We start from the raw sequence: 17,977 nt of genomic DNA on the forward strand, positions 1-17,977 counted from the left end.
AGCTGTCAGGGTTTCAACAGATCTTGACTTTTTTGGCAGAAAAAACAACAACAGTCTGCAGTTCACTGAATATTTTCCAAGTGTAGCTCCCAGTTGCCATAGAGGTAGTAGACAGTCTGGAGAAGCTCCAGCTGAACCAAAAACCAAGCAGCTCTCAGCACTGCAAAAGTTATTTTGAGGCTGTCACACACTCCACTAGCATCCAACAGTGAATTACAAAAATACTGCTTCAAAGCTTTCGCAAATCCTTCTTTGGAGTTAGTCTGAAGCCTCTGAAATACACAAGTGTTGCAATAAGGGTGTACGATAACTTCAGAACTATGTGTGTCTGAGGTCTGCCATCATCTGCATCACACTAACTGCGGAGTAATATCATATGAAGCCAGAAATTCAGGCTATCTTATAGCAGTCAAGGGCAGGAAAGCTTTGAACATTCCAGTACTTTGCAAAGAGCTCACCGAATAATTCTCACAGAACAGTTTGTTCAGCGATACTGATACAGTGGGTGCTCAGGACAAACTACCAGCAGGCTACCATTTGTTTGAATTTAATACTCAGATGTGATTGATATCTAATAAAATATTGACGTCATCGTTTAACTGAAATAGTAAAAATCCAAGCTGTGTTTAGCTGCAGTTGGTCGGCTATGTTGCAGGATGTTTGCATACTCTGCCAACTGGTTGAGTTTACAGGCAAATTGAACTACTGTTGTGCAACTGAAAGCAAAATGTGTCTCCTTCCCGCAGCGCATGAAACCTTGGGGTTTGCATTCTGTGAACGTTTGGGATTGTCAGACTATCTGAGAGCAAGGAGAGGTGAAAAGAAGGAGAAAGCTTGTTCGAAACAAATTCATTTAACAGTTCAAAACACTTCACACCATTTACCCCAGCCTTAATTACAATTGACCCCAAAGGACACATTTTGCACATATGCATGCTGGAGATATTTAATCTCTTTCAACATGCACGGGCATAAAGGTCTCATCATGGGATACCTAAGGAGAGAGACCAGTCGCTAAAAGGAAAACTAGAATGTATACAAAATGCTGGAAAACTGTTGTTCCCTCCTCCCAAAAATAAATTCAAGAGAAACACAAGCTCTCTCTTTAACATATTTCAGTCTCATTTAAGGACCTATAAAATCCCACATATATGCAATACCTCTCCTGACACTGTGCAAAGATAGTTATCAGGATCTGGAGCGATAGTTCTATTTCTGGCTATTTTTGAGACGTGAACTGAAACTTAGCTGAATGCCAGTTCTTAAAACACATTTTCTTTAGAAGACAAGTTACTGAACTGTGTTTCTCATCCTAAATAGTCGTTCCAGCAATGAGCCACGCACATCAGCACATAATCTTGGATGTAAAAAAACCCCAACAAACCAGTAAACACCTACAGCAAGCAGTAAACTTATTAGCGTGAGGTCTCCTGCTCCTCTTGATTAAACCAACTGGTATCAATGAACTCAGAAAACAGAAAGTTTTCTGCAAGCCAGACAGCCATGTTAAATTATTTCATCTGTCATAAAGTCAAGATGTGAAATTTTCTCTCATCTCAAAATCTGCAAGTATTTTCTAATAAATGATTGCTACTGTGGACCAGCTCAGCTTCTAGTCTTTGGCTCCTTTTTGTTTGAATTGCAGAGGAATTCAACTGTCAAATCACTATAGAAGAGATCCCCTAAAACAGGTAAGCAATTTCAGAATAACTCTCTCATATTGATGAACATCTTGTAGCAAATAGCTAACACTAATAAGTAATAGCTAATAGCTGCTATAGCTAATAGCTAATGTTATTTTCAATGTGAACAATCATATTGCACTTTGAAAATTTCACCTGGATATTCTAAATATTGCTTTGAAGTCAGATATTCACTTTTATTTTTAAACAAATCTTCTATATATGGTCGTGTTTCGATTCATTCACACTCTGATATCAATTCACAATTTTCTTGTGCAAACAACATATACTTTTTACAGCTCTTACACTGAATTTTATAAAAATGGCACCTGAAAATTGTTAGTCAGGACAAATCACAGAATCACAGACTGGTAGGGGTTGGAAGGGACCTCTGGAGATCATCTAGTCCAACTCCCCTGCTAGAGCAGGATCACCCAGAGCAGGTTGCACAGGATTGCATCCAGGCAGGTTTTGAATATCCCCAGAGAAGGAGACTCCACAGCCTCTCTGGGCAGCCTGTGCCAGTGCTCGGTCACCCTCAAAGTGAAGAAGTCTTTTCTCATGTTCAGATGGAACTTCCTGTGTTCTAGTTTGTGCCCATTGCCCCTTGTCCTGTCACTGGGCACCATTGAGAAGAGTCTGGCCCCTTCCTCTAGACATCCACCCTTTGGATATTTATAAGGATTGATGAAATCCCCTCTCAGTCTGCTCTTCTCCAGGCTAAACAGACCCAACTCTCTCAGCCTTTCCTCACATGAGAGATGCTCCAGTCCCCTAATCATCCTTGTAGCCCTAATAATAATAGAAAGCCCTAATAATAAATAAATAAATATTCTCTGTTCTTCATAAAAATAGGATAGGACATTCTATTTTTAGGTAAGATTCAAATGTATCGTTTGGCAATTTATAAATTTTTGCACATCATTTTCCCACCTGCAAATGAGGAATGTTATTTTCAGTTTTACAAAAGACTAAATACAGGTACCCCTTTCAAGCTCTGGCTCTCTACACTAGAAAGAACTTATAAAGCCAAAGTATTAGCACTGTGCATTAGTATTTCTGCTGATCAGGCACCTAAAACTAATGTTCAAGTTATACATTATATCAAGATTAGAATCTGTAAGGAAAAAAGGTGGAATAACTCACTTGGGCTCATGGCCATTAATCTTCCATTTCTTGAGCAAATCTTTTACAAAATACACTTAAAAGTCAATTATGGTTCCAGACAGAAGAAGAACAAATATAGAAAGTTATCATCAGTCAAGAAGATCTGAAAGTGAAACACCTGGATCCTACAACAGAAAGCAAACGCAAGATCGTAAGTAGTTAATCAATGGTTGTAAAATAGTAGTTTATTTAGTATTAACTTTAAAATAACACTAGTGAAGTCAGTTGCTCAATAGGAGTATTTGTAAATATTAACATCATAATATTAAAATATTAGGATGAACATTGACTTCTAAAAATCTTCCATTTCCTGAGAATCCTGTTGATTATTTTATGTCTAGGAATCTACGTGTAGATTACATCAGACAGTAGAAAACTGTCTTTTCCACCCAGTTCCGTTCATTGGTTTATTTGGGCGTGAAATTATTTGTTTGTCCTTGGGGAGAGTCACAAGGTGCCCTTGGAACACCATGGAAAATTCTGAGAACAAGGTGCTTTATAGCACCTAGGGTAGCAAATCACATGGAAAGAAAATATCCAGTGAAACAGGCATTTTTCTCTACTCAGCTTTTCATACTTGGGTGCTGGCAGTAATTGCTGACCAGTGTACTGAGAGTTATTGCAGTCCTGCATGATGGCTCAGCAGCAATATACTCCTGATAATCCTAATAAAGCACGACAGGTGAAATTTTCTCTCCTCATGTGGGCAAAGGAAGTGACATTTATTCTAAATCAAGCCTCTTCAATAACAGGATTTTAAAATGTCTTAACTAATTAGTTCTGGCTGCTTGAAGGATTGTTGCTTTTTTTTTTCCTGTTAAATATTATAATTTTCTAACCTCATCTAGCTATGCTATTGTTCGCTAAACTTTAAAAGCACAGCTGTCACAGAGAAGATTTTGATACTTTGCAGCCTTTTGTATTTTTGTTTAGTTTTTTCTCCTCAAAAACAACTGACTTTGTCAGAAGCATTTAATGTCAGTTGACTAGTTAGTGTTCGGGTAATGAAGCAAAGCACAACTTCTGAAGGAGGGTTTGGTCAGGAGCTACTTCAGAAATGTATTGCCCAACACAAAAATATTTACATTAGAACTACTTTAATTTTAAATCAAATATTTTATTCTTCTGAGGAAGAAACAAAAAGTAGGAAACACTCAGGTTTTTGCATTATAATATGTTGGTTCCAACCTGTATTTTGGAGTATTGGACAAAATGCTGAAAGCTTACAAAAAACCTCAAATATTTCCTAATTTGGTTTGAAAAAGGAAAAAGTGTCTATTCTCCACTGAATTACTTTTTGAGTAAAACATGTTCAACTAGTTCTAGCAAGCTTAACATCAAGCATAAAATTTAACTGGATATTGCAGGAATGGAAACAAGCAGAAAAATTATTTGTGATTTGAGTAAAAGAGCTAAACCTTTCCATTATTCAAGAAGGATGGAAATAAGACTGGACATGACTGGGCAGCTCTGCATGTTACAGAAATGTATGACAGTTAATAGGGAGGCATGAAGCTGTCTAGATAGAATACAGGTATTTCAGCCTATTGACACTAAACTTGCCTTTCTTAATTACCTTCTACTCACCCTAAAGAAGTAGACACTGGAATTCCCTGGACCTGTGGACCGTAGGTTGAAAACTAATCCTGTAGTGAAAGAATCACACTCTCTATGGGATAAAAGTTGAGAAGCCCCAGAAGAGAGAGCTTTGGAGTACTGTTACAGAATCACTAAGCTTGGGATACAATATGAAGAGAAATCTCTGTAAGATTATGAGAAATAAAGAGTGTGAATGTGGGAGACTAATCTCTCAAACTTCGATGCAATATAAATGCCATCACTAAGAGCTGAAGGCTTAGGTAGTCTTGAACTTGCTAAAAGACAGATTTCTTTAATAAGCACTCAGTGAACCAATAAAAATTAACGCTGTTTCGGACACAGGTTTAGCAAGAAATAAGGTCTTCCAGAACAGCTTTTCGGGAAAAAAAATAATCTTGGATTGATTGATCATGAGCTGAATCAGTCTTTATCAAACTGCAAGACAAACAGCCTATGACTAATGTTTGGGATTTTAGAAAGGAACTAAAGAAACCACACAGAATGAATTCAGGAATGCAGAGCTTTTAAAACATAGAAAGCAAGGAATTACTTTAAATCAAAGGGCAGACAAGCCCCTTGCAAGCAAGAAAAAAAAAAGCTAATAAAAAAGCTTCTGGGCTTCCTTCAGTGAATCAGCTGCTTTTGTACACATGTAAATCTACCAAGAGCAGAGAGCGAGCACTGTTCCTCGGAACTTACAGGATGTAGAAAGGAAAATGGCTGAGATTTCTTGAGCTTGACTTTCCATTTACCACTGAATCAGCAAGAAATCTTTACAAACAATAAAAATAAAGCAGCATGGGGAACAAAAATGTTACAGTGCTGTAAATATAGAATTTATGATTTAATACAGATGTGATTTAACAGAGATTAACATTAATCTAGATCTGATCCACATATTAAATGTACATTTTGCCTCCATTTTCTAAAAAGTTAATGATGAGGACATTAGTAGAGTAAGGAATAAAAATGGAGGTAGAGCATCAGAAATTATGACACCTTAGAGAGAAATAACTGTTAACATTCTTAATACCTCATAAAGCAAAAATAAGACAGGCTGGATAATCTCCATGTTGGAATAAAGAAACATGAAACTGTCAAACGAAATTGCAAGTCCAACTGCTAGGATTTTTGGAGGCAGTATCTTTATGACTGGAGAATAGTAAACGCAGAAACTATATTCAAAAGAATGGGAACAAAGAGCAATTCTGAAACCACTAGTCTTATTAAATGGACTTAATGGAGAGGAAAAAAAAAATAAAAGACCCAGAATGGAGTTTAAGAGAAGAATTAAGGGCAAAGAGATACATAGAGAGTAGCATAAATTATAATGTGGCTTTATCAACAGTAGATCATCTCAACCCAATCTCTTTTCAGGAGTTATGCTCTATTAGACAGAAGAATATTATTTATCAGAGATATAAATAAGACATTTGATGCAATATCCCTGGCAGAAAAGGTTTGCTAAAGGTGAAGACAAGTGGTAATACAAGGTTTCTAAAGCCGCTAAGGATGTGGCCAGAGGGATCAGCAACAGCTTATACTGACTAGGTACCCATGGAATGAGGAGAGTTTACTGTGTGTCTTATCAGTCCTGATTAATAAATTATTTAAAGATCTTAAGGAAAAATATAGATTAAATTAGCCGACAATGTAAAGTTGTGCAGTATTGTCATTATTACAAAGACCAAATTATCTTATAAAAACATTAAGTTACTGTATTGATTTGACCGATTGAGATAAAATTTAATAGTAGAAAGAGCAGATTCATGCACTTGGGGACATCTGTTAAGAACTCCTGATCATATAGGTTGAAAAGTACAAAAAAAAAAGTAGGTATATTGGAAGATGTATTCTACTGGAAGTAGTCCATTGGAAGAATGGACTATGAACAGTGATTGCTGAAGCTATGAAAGGGCTAATGAATTACAAAAGCTATGAAGGGCTAATGAATTACAAATGCATGAGGAAAGACATTTGTTGTGAGAGGAACCGAAAGGCCCAATTAGGAATACTGTGTACAGTTCTGGTCAACCAGTTTCAGTGAAGATTAACTTTAATTGGAGTAACTGCTAAGAAAGATGATTAGAATTATTAGAGAGAACTAAATGGAGCAGTATTATCAGCACAAGATCAAATAGTAATGAATCAGCTATAAATACATCTTTACAACAAGTTCAGGAAAAGGCTTCCAGCTAGAGTAATGAAAGCAGCAAAAAAATTCTATTATTTCAAGATGAAGACTAATAAGTTTATGTATAAAATTGTGTAACTAGATAAAAGAGTTCATTGTGATAAGAATTCTTATTTCTCTTACAAGCTTTCCTAGATGGCTACATATATTTAAGAAGTTACATACACGTGGGACTTATCCAAACCATGCATCCAAGAGGACTGGTAAATCATCACCAGTCGGAAAGGAATTCTTTCCTTTTAGTGGGTCTGCAGCATTCACTGTTTGAGGTTTTACAGGTTTTTTCATGTTCACCACCATAGCATGCAGCATAGACTAAATTCAGGTTGGAGTTTCATTTAACTAATATAATGCTAGTGCAGGGGATGGGACACTGGTGAGCATTCGCATTGTCTTTCTGAGACTCGTTACATTTGCGCCTTCGCCCTTGTACTACAAACCTTAATGTTATGTGGTAATGGGAAACATTACATTACAGGTGGCATACGATAGCATGTTAGCAGATATTTTCAAATCTCCCCGAACTAGCTGTCTGCATGCTTGTACACAGCTGTTGGAGACTGGACTTAACACTAAACGTTGCCTTCCCATGTAATGGTGGAGTGTGAGAGAGACCAACAGCCACCTCACCGACATCAGGCAGATGCTCAAAAGTAACATGTGTCCAGACCACATGTGATTACAAATCTGGATACAAGCTGAAGCAATTCATATATATATACACACACACACACACACGTATCTTCCACACCAAATTAGGGCAAAAGAAAGGAACTGGCAGAGGACAAAATTATCTGGAAATTGAGGAGAAAATGAGCACCACTTTTGATATTTGAATTAACTGAAAATTCTTTATCAATGAACCAGTTAAAAGCTGCCTTAATTCCTATTATTGCCTTTAGGAATGGCAGCAGAGGAAGAAAGGTACTGAATGATACAATATGGATCTTTTGCCATTTTAAGTTGCCATTTGTGGAGTTTACACAGTTTATTGTTATTTCTGATGCCCTTCCCTCACATTTCCCACTGTATTTAAAATAGTACCTAAGGAAATATTTCTCATTTCATTTGTTTGCGTGACATGTAAGCAAACATCTTACTTGTTCTTAAATGTCAATTGAGAATATTATTTTTCAAGCTGCGTTTGGGGGACATTTTGTTCCTGTTCCACACAGCTACAGCTCTTGCTTTTTTCCCCGATATGGTGGTTTAACCTTGGCTGGACACCAGGTGCCCACCACGCTGCTCTATCACTCCCCTCTTCAGCAGAACAGGGAAGGGAGAAAAATAAGATGGAAAAACCAACTCCAAACTTGTGGGTCAAGATAAAGGCAGTTTAATAAAGCAAAAACAAAAGGCTGTGCATGGAAGCAAAGCAAAAGCAAAAAAAATATTCTCTACTTCCCATCACTAGGGAATGTCCAGCCGCTTCCCGGGAAGCAGGGCATCATTATGCATAGCAGTTTCTCTGGAAGACAAACGTAAGAACGAATGCCCCCCACTTCCTTCCCCTATCTCTGAGCTCCTTATTGCTGAGCAGACGTCATACGGCACGGAATATCCCTTTGGTCAGTTTGGGTCAGCTGTCCTGGCTGTGTCCCCTCCCGAGATCTTGCCCACTCCCAGCTTACTGCTGAGGGGGGGAGAAATGTTGGAGAGAGACAGCCTTGATGTGTGCCAGCACTGCTCAGTAGCAGCCAAAACCCTGGTGTGTTACCAACACCTTGCTCGCTACCAATACACAGCACAGCACTGTGAGGGCTGCTGTGGGGAAAATTAACTCCATCTCAGCCAGACCCAATACACCCTAGCAGCACCCAAATCCCAGTAAGTGCTTCTCTCGTCTTGCTTTTGTATCACCTGGAATTCACTAGCACCATGTATATATCTCTCACCAAATCAGAATGAAAACTAAGAAATATCTATTGCCACATACAACAACCACCACCGTGTGAAGATCCACTGACCTTGTTGGAAGATCCAGGGTGATCAGGATTTGTTTAATTACAATGAATAATCATCTAGACATACAGTCGGCATAGGTGGAACCAGGTTGGTTCTGCTCAAATATTCAGCTGCTGTGGCGTGTCTCTATCCTCAGGCCTTTTTACATCCTGGTATTGAGATATGTGGAATTCTGCAATTTGCTCAGGTTCAATCAGTTTCCAGCTTGTTGCTCCCAGATACTCTTGATACTACTTACAGACCCACTTGGCTCTGGACAGGGCAAAGGATTGTGTCCTGGGGTCTAAAGTAACACCCAGTTAAAGTAACTCACACCAGAAAAGTCAAAAGCCAAATACCAGCATATTTTACATATATCTTATCTTTCTTTACCTGGTTCTCTTTGTTCATAGAATGAGCTGAGTATTTCTTAGAATCACATGTAGCCTCCACAACCTCCAGTGGGATTGCCTTGCTGTACAAGTAATTCTTGGCCATAGCTTTCCATCATTTCAAGTCTTTGTTTTCTGAGGATATTCCCAAAGGCCACCTCCTGGCATGCATATTGCTCCCTGCAGGCAGTCTGACTTTACCTTAGCTTCATGCTACTTCCAAATGCCATCTGCCCTTGTGACACCATCATTTTATCGGCTTAGTTTGAAATGTCGTAGATAACTTTCACTTTCTGCTTTTAGGCAAGCAGAAATACAAATACAAATAGAGAAAAATGAGTTACACAAAAATGTTTGTGAAAATCAACATAGACATCGTCACAGTTGTTCACACCTTGGATTATATCAGTACTCACCAAATGTTGCTCTTCATGTAGCAGATGTAAAGTCATTCAAATAGTCCTGTTATTCCCCTCACGGTAGAAATGCTCATGAGAGTGACAGTACCTCTGATCCACAACAGCAAGGTTATCATATTCATCTTAAGTCAAGGGCTCTAGAGCTTTCTGTACATAAGGCAGAAGGGAACCTGTGCTCACCTTAAGTTTTCAGACTCCTCCCTAAAAGACTTTAGGAATTAGCCCGGACAACTTTGAAGGGAGAAGAGGGAATCACTTGTTTCAGACCATCCTTGAAAACCTGCGTTCTGACTTTCTTTTTTTAGGTTCTAAGCATTCAATACCCTTATGCTTTGCTATCAGATTCCTCTTTGGACTTAATTGACTGTTGAAATGTGTTGGTTTATTATTATACATGTGAAAGCACCCTGAAACAAATGATTTGAGCATTTCGATAGACTAATAGCTCATTCTTATTTGTGAAAAATTCTGTATGTCACCATTAGCTTCTCAGCTCCCACTTCCATTGTATTGGTGTAAGCCATATGACTACTCACAGCATGAGAAAGAGATGACTGATGAAATATGGCACTGATGTTACATAAACTTTTCCTTATCCTTTACAAAGTTGATTGCTGGTTACCCACTAAAATAAAAATTAATCAAAATAAGAACACCAAGGATGGTGACTAAGTTATTAAAAGCATTAAAATATGTATTCCATACTTAATAATGCTGAATTTCACTGCTCTCTAACAGCACAAAATATGGCCATTATTGTCAGGGGAAAAAAAAAAAAACAGCAGTCCAGATACTTTTTTAGAAAACTAAATTAAGATGTTTAGGAGTTTCTCTAGCTTGAGGGGTGGGGAAACTTAAACCTTCATTACAGTTTGTCATCTATGTGAACAGTGACAAATATGAAGGCTTCTACATTGATTTCCTCCTCCCCTTACACCTTTAATTTGGTTATGGGAAGAAGCTTTGGCAATATTCTTTGTGCTACAGTTTGTTTACACACTAGCTCAGTGTGCAGAGGCAAACTCAAAGGCAGGCCATCCTGTCAAAAATTATTTTGCCCTGTTTTAGGCAGATTTCACAGTCAACAGTCTTCATGCTCTCCAGCCATCTCACAACCCTCTACACGTTTTCCTGTTCAGTTCCTCAGATCAACAGTAGCGTATGTACTCCATCTTCTGCCTCCCAACCCCTCAGTGCTGTCTCGGCAATCGCTGACCTCACTGCACGGCAAAGCCAGCGCAGGGTACAATCCATTTGGTGGTGTTACCTTCCTTCCCCGCAGAGCAAAGGGCAGAGTCCCACTGTGCTGCTGCCACCTCTCTGCATCTCAGTGACGCCACAGTGCCCTTGTAATAAGGAGGCTGGGGAGAGGCTGTGCTATCTCATACTTCAGACCAGAGGCGAGACTGCAGTGAGGCCCCCTCCTTCCCTAGACCCAAAGCGCTGCCTCTTGGTAAAGAGAAGGTGAGGTAACCCCGGTCAGCCAGCACTGCCTCCCTCCCTGTCTCCTGCAGATCCCATGCTTCACCACTTTGGGAATATCCTGCTAAAGTAGACCCTCTTGCACAACACCTCATTTTCTTTGCTTGGTATTTTGTTTCAACTGGCTCAAGAGTACTTAACTGAACTCACTGAAAAATATGTAATCACCAATTGGAAATTTCTTCATCACATCACTTAACCTCCAAACTTTTTCTAAAGATTCTGCCTGTCACTTATTCTGCTGTAATTCTAGGAGTGCTTCTTCTCTCCTCTTCTCCTATTTTCCACACCTCTGTCTCATACAGAACTATAGTCAAACCAACCCTTCAACTCAAATGTTTGAAGGACAAAGTTGTCTTGGGTAGACCATTGATAAGATTTGGATACTACATCTTCAAATAAAGGACTTACGTTTTTTTCTATTTTTCACAATAAAGAACTGCTGCTACATCTACCGGTTTTAACTGGCTTAACTAATGTATAGCATATACTTAACATGTCATTTATAACTCGAGTGTTCCAGCATACTTTACTTCCCTTTTCTCTTCAAAAAAAGACAAAGTAAGTCAATTCATTCCACATACTATATAATAGTGGCTGTTTTCCAGGTGCTCATCTATCATTTTGCTTTAACTTATTGGAGTCCTTTTACGTCATGCTTTTCACGGAGGAAATTTTGGGGCGGTAAGAACACATGATTGTCTTCCTTTTCTGCCAGAAAAAGCTTCCTTCTTTTGCTTTTTGTGTGACTTCTCCTAACCACCCAGCTAATCGTTTAGACTTTCTTTCTGACAGAGTTCCTGATCACCAAAGAGGATGCTTTGCTGCAAAGAAACTCTAACATTATGTCTATGCATTTCCATAGTATAAATTTGTTTAATTTTGTCACACAGTTCCTGCATTGACATGCACTTTAAACTCAGCTGTGCAGGGTACATCCAAACTAAACACAGAGGTTAAAGTCTAACATACTGAAGAAAGTACATGTCAAATAAAAGGTCCAAGCACTTCTGAACTGACTGCTTAAATGCTCAGTTATTGAGTAAAGAGTTTTAACAAGTACTGGCTACATTTGCAAGACATTTAATTAAACATTATTGTGGATCTTTGGCAGAATGTTGCTGAATACTCAGTAACAATCACTACAAGAAAACAGGCTAACTTGTGATGGGAGTAACAAGGAAAAATAAAGGAGTTTTTTCTTAGAGGAATTGAATAGTTAATTTATTTGTTGAATGTGATGCATGCCCTCCTGCTTACCTCTGATTAAAAACCAGTCCAGATCTCCACCCATATGCTAGAGGACAAAGCCATGGAAGATGGTGAGTCCTAAGACCTTTAGAATCTGTTACAATTTCACATTGTCTTCTTACAATAAAAACACTTCTTTCAGTAAAAGCCTAGCAAGCATGTTTATATTGTATTGGATGCAAGTAATTTCTTCAGCTTTCTTTCAAATAAGATGAAAGAAAATGAAAGTTGGTAGATGTCAGCCTTGTAACAAAAGGAGCACAAGTACTCTAGGTCTCCACTAGAAATTAAATAAAAAATGTTAGGAGTTTAGTGAAAAAAAAAACCAACCCCATGCAAATACTGAAACTGTTTTTCATTCTTAGAATTTGTAACAGAAAAAAATCACTTTTAAGACAAGGTTTAACACAGTAAGGGTTTAACACAGCATTGTGAAAAGAAGCAACACACTTTAAGAGCTTAGTAGACATCATCAGTGATCTTGGCATTCCATAAGAAACTCAAACAAATCAATTCTAGATAGAAGAAAATAAAGCACATGGCAAAATTGCCCCAACATTTCTGTGCGTGCAAAACATGAAAATCCCTTACAATTAATTATGAGGGTTTTTTTCCACTACAGGTAAGAACATGATATGTGGTGAGAGGACATCTAAGTGCTAGAAATTAAATAGCAATGTATTTCCTGAAGGATAATTGTATTGGGTGCTCTATAGACTGCAGAATAACTTACAGTGAAGTTAGAAAGGACATCCCAGAGAACATGAGCTTCCCTTACAGTAGACTCCTAACTGTATTATCTAATACATTCTTAAATATTAATCTGGTTCACATACTTTCACTGACTATGCATTCTTGTCAAAAAGATCCAGACAAATTTCTGAAGTGCACCTGACCACTTTTTATTTTTGTTCTAGAGATCTTCTAGGCATCCAGTTTCTCCGAGATTTGTAAGCAACAAATATATTTGTAAGCTGCAATATTGTTCTTCAATAATTATCCATACAGCAACTTCTCAACTATGCCGGAAATCTGCAATACTATATCCGTAAATCTCATTTTCTAAATCTCTCTGCCTTTCTTTTCCATCTGCTCTTTACAGACACTTAAATCTGTCCTTTTCTCTCTCTCCCTCCCCCTCGCAGCACCCCATCAAGGTCCCTACCAGCAAAAGATTATTTTCCCACACCTCATACAGATCAGATCCTGACTTTGTCCCTTTGGTTCCTCCAGCATGTTCGCACTCTGGCTGTAATAGTTTATGTGATCTTGAAAGACTTCCAGTTCTAAGCATAAGTGGGAGTAGTGGAGCTCCTGTTAAAATGACATGAAGGTTACTCAGTAATCACATACCAGTCATCTGTCTTCCAAAGATCTAATCAGAAAGCGATGCATAAAAGGCCAGCATTTGATGTTCTTCACCGCCCTGATCAAACATTTAAGAAAAGGGTATACTCCTTCTGAAGTCAAGAGGGCATCAGCTCAAATTAACTACGTGCTTAAGGACTCTGATTCATCAGACTTTCCAGTACTTCATTTGTAAGCCAAATTGCAGAGTGTACCTTTGCTCTGATGTCAGTCTACTAGCATTAGAAAAAATTGGTGTGGTAATCTTGAAGTGATTAAATGTCAGTGTAATGAATTTCATATACCGAAAAGCAAAAACGCCAAGGAGTCTAAGTTTTTATGAGTGCTCCACTGCCAAAAGTGAAGAAGGCTGATGACAAAATTTATGCTGCAACCAATTAATTCAAATGTGTCATAGTGATGTGAAAAAGAAAACTACTGGAACAGCTTGGGTAGGCAAACACTTTTGATTCTATGATCTGTACAACTAGAAAGGAAACCAGGACTGATGTGTTTCTTGTGGTAACTGGCATTTGAACCCTGTGGGCAGCTGAAAGGTCAAAGTGTACAAAGTCTCTGCGTCTGTCTTGCTCATGCATTTTCCCCATCTAAAGTATGAATTGTTTCATCTGGAACTTTGACTTGACCTGCTGTTCAGTAAGAATGAACAGTGACGTGCACACGCATATTGAATGCTTAGAATAAATCATACAAATTTTTCTGCTGCTAACTCACTTTATTATGAGGCAGGCTCTTACCTACACTCAATGACAGAAAAAACATGAGTCACCAGCACTTTTCAACAGTCTCTGTTGTCTGTGCCATTACCCAAATACAGTTACTACCTTACTAGTTTTGCTAGTCTACGTTTTATCAGAGCTGATGGAGAGCTAATGACAGAACAAAAGTGTCTTAATAGAAGCTTTTTTTAATTTGTTCTTTTAATGTCCTTAATTCACTGTCCTATTCATCCAGTTTGGGCAGTGTGGTCAATTTTATACATAGGCATGGCATGATTAGAAAAATGATAGAAAGTTGTTGTTCATCTGCTATATAATATTTCCATTATTTGTACTTTCTAAATGATAAAAACATTTTTTATATATATATATATATATATATATGAGAATGTCACAGCTCATGCAAATTCAGGGATAAATTTTACCAATAACTTTCTCAGTATGAGATCATCCCAACCACAAGGCCAATCTTCTTTTCATAGAAGTTTTATATCAATATAATTTAACTGAGTACATACTGCAGATACTCTTCTTTACATTTTGAGTGAGAGAGCTAAAGTAAGAGAATCAGCCTCTGCTCATATATGAATACGAATAAATCCAAACTAGAACAAAAGCAGCACCAATAAGAATCGCTATGGCCCATGACCACTTCTCTCCTCAAACATAAATGAAAAAAAATTCTAAAAGGATTTGTATCTTTCTTTCCTATGTTTTGAGTTTTTGGGGGTTTTTTATGGTTTGGTTTTTGCTTGGTTTTTTTTTAGTCTCTGTTCTATTTAAGTTCTTTTACACAGTCACTAGTAGGGTGGTTCTTTATAAGGCTTCTGCACCATTTTTACTGACAAAGTTGTGGAGACAATATATTAGGATAGATTGAAGGCAATAAAAGTCCCAAGCCTTTAAATGTTTATTTGCTATGTCACTGATTCTGCACAATATTTCATGAAAATGAAAAAGAGAATGACTAATAACACTATCAACTGTTCACAATGTATTAAGGATATACCTCAGTAACTGCTCCTTTAACTGTTCCCCCTCCTTTATTCAGCTAGGAGTAGGACTATCAGGCAGTTGGTTAATACCTTCCACAAAATAGACACCTCTGTGACTGAAGGCAGGCAAAGGAACAAGACACCGAACAACATGAAGAAATCTTAGACTGAAAACTTTCCACTCCTGCTGATCTGCTTGCATGCTTTAAGAACAGTTTCCCATCATTACAAGAATAATTGATACTGTTATATTGCAAATCATGCCTGACATCACTATCTTTTTTATTATTATAAATTCTATGCTGACGTCTATGTAGCTGCAATTTTTATTTATTTATTTATTTATTTTGCAGGCGTGTTTTGGAGAAGTCCAGACATTTGGCAATGATAGTTGCACATAGCAACCACAGATCCCCAGGATGGCAGACAATACACTCACCTGAATTATGCCTATCTTCAGAGTATCGTTGGCAGCATTCCAACAAATTAAGCTTTCGTAGTCCCCATCCTTGTTTTGTTTTTTCATAAAATCCATCTGGTAAATACCCTATAATCTGACATTTCCAACTGTTCTAAATATTTCACTGTAGTAACATGGATCACAATTCATTAGAATCATTAGTTACAGTATTTAAGATTAGAAAACCTTATATTTTATTTTAAAATCTGGGCAATACTCAACCTCTAAACACCCGAAGTACAGCAGTCACATCCAAAATAAGCAGACTGAAACCAAAGTTCCTATCAGCTGCTTTATGGGTTTGGAATGTCTACACTTTGTCTGTGAGTATAAAGCCACTAGGTACATCATCTTCTACAGGTCTTATATTAAGAAAACACCTCAACAAATTAGATTGCAAATGCCTTCCCTTATAATTCCTTCACCATTTTTTTTTACACAAACCAACAAACAAAGAAGCAAAAGACCCACTACAATTTACTGGGTTGACATAATCTATGTTGAAAAACTAGGAAGAGCAGGAGTGAGAAGCCACCACCAACTGAGGTGCATCCTTTTTACTTCAAAGATTTTAGTGTTTGACTCAAAGACAATATTTTTCTCAGGGATTCTGAAAAAGATTTAACAATGGAAAAATTATCCCTAAATTTCAGATAGTGAGCTAAAATCACACAGGGTACAGGTACACTGATTAGTTCAAAAGTATACAGCAGGTCAGTGAAGGCTGATCTGTTAAAGGGAAGTATTAAGTAAAACAGGTGTGTACAGAGTTGCATTTGTTCTTTGGGTCATCTTCCTTCACAGAAATTAAAACTAAGCAGCAAAACCATGGTAGTTACTGCTAATCATTTACAAATTTCCAACAAATACAGTCCACAACTTGTAACGAGTTCTTGAAGCAGAAAAATAGTGTTTCCCAGCTCTGTCTCCTTGCCTTTTTGCTAACTAACTCCTGCGTTAGGGGACTGCTGACTGAGTGCAAAAGGCCAATGATTTTGCAGTCGGCAGTGACTGAGGTGAGAAGCTGGAGTGAAGAAGGAAAGTTTTTTTAGACATCCTTTATTAATCATCATAAAGTGTTATCCTTGCTCCCTTTTTCATAGCCAGGCTGATATGTCTGAGCGAAAAAGGACAAGCTTTCACGCACGCAGTCATTAGATAAGGGGATTATTTAGGACTCTTAACATTTGAGTATCAGTTCTTTGCCATCTGGTTCAGAAATGGGCACTGTGCAAGGGTAAAACACTGCAGCAGGGAAACAAAATTCACAGAAAAAACAACATGACATAACCCAGGAGCACACGTGGAACAAGCTTAAATAAGTTGATGTTTAAGTACATTGGCAAAAGCTTCTGTTTTAATATTGATGTGCCCTTGACCTGGAGCATCAGCATGACTCCAGGTTTGAGATTTTAACAGTTTAAATACAATTTGGATAAGAGTTTTATCTGCTGTAGATACAATGCACATTACGAACACAAACAAAGTTAGGTCACAGAACTCCACAATGCCAAAATCTATTTTACCAGCTTCAGCATACATGTTTCTTTTCATAGCAATCACCTTCCATCCAACCCCAAAGGAACCCTGGAGATTTATCTTTCCTGGGAGCTATGTTGAAAGATCTTTGTTAACCAAGTAGCGCACACTGTTAGTTTCTTAGGTTTCTTGAATTAAAAGGGCAAAGGATGCTGCACCATCAATGTGCACTGGCAACCCTGCCTGCCTCTCTGGCTTAAGATATCAAAAGCATTTCTTCTCTTCTATTGTAGGTTTTTTCCCACATTATGGTGGCTCTCTTTGCTTCAGGTTCCCTCTGTGTCTTTTTTACCATGTGCTGATATCCCTTCTGCATCAGTCTTTGCCTGCCAACATTAAAAGGTATGTCCTGCTGCTGTAGTCCTAGCGTATCTGCAATCAGATGATACTGACAGCCCTTAGCATTCTGAATTGACTTTATCCCTCTGACAGTCTAAGGCCACAGCCACAATCTGAGTCAAGTTATCAAAGATCCACAATTTAAAAAGTGTACACAAACCCAGCTAATTTTAGTTGAAACAGGTACAAAAGTATTCATACTGACTGTTCAACCAGCAGCACAGGATAATCTCTGACAGACCCGCATGTTCATCAGAGTAATTTTTTCTCTTGGCACAGCTGTTTACTCATTTGTCACAGAAAACAAGTTAGCTCCTCCAGCAGATCACAATACAAAACTGAGCTGATAGAGATACACATACTTCTAATAAAAATGTGATTATTATCTATTTCCTCCACAGTAAAATGATTTCTTGCATTCTGACCA

General features: G+C 37.9%; 1 long non-coding RNA gene across 1 annotated transcript in view; it reads right to left on the minus strand.

The window, feature by feature from the left end:
* The window catches only part of LOC129205991 (uncharacterized), an 88,551-nt gene that overhangs the window by 31,060 nt on the left and 39,514 nt on the right, over positions 1-17,977 (minus strand). The gene's annotated exons all lie outside the window — the stretch shown is intronic.

This window comes from Grus americana, chromosome 4 (genome assembly GCF_028858705.1).
Source record: "Grus americana isolate bGruAme1 chromosome 4, bGruAme1.mat, whole genome shotgun sequence".
Taxonomy (NCBI): Eukaryota; Metazoa; Chordata; class Aves; order Gruiformes; family Gruidae; genus Grus; species Grus americana.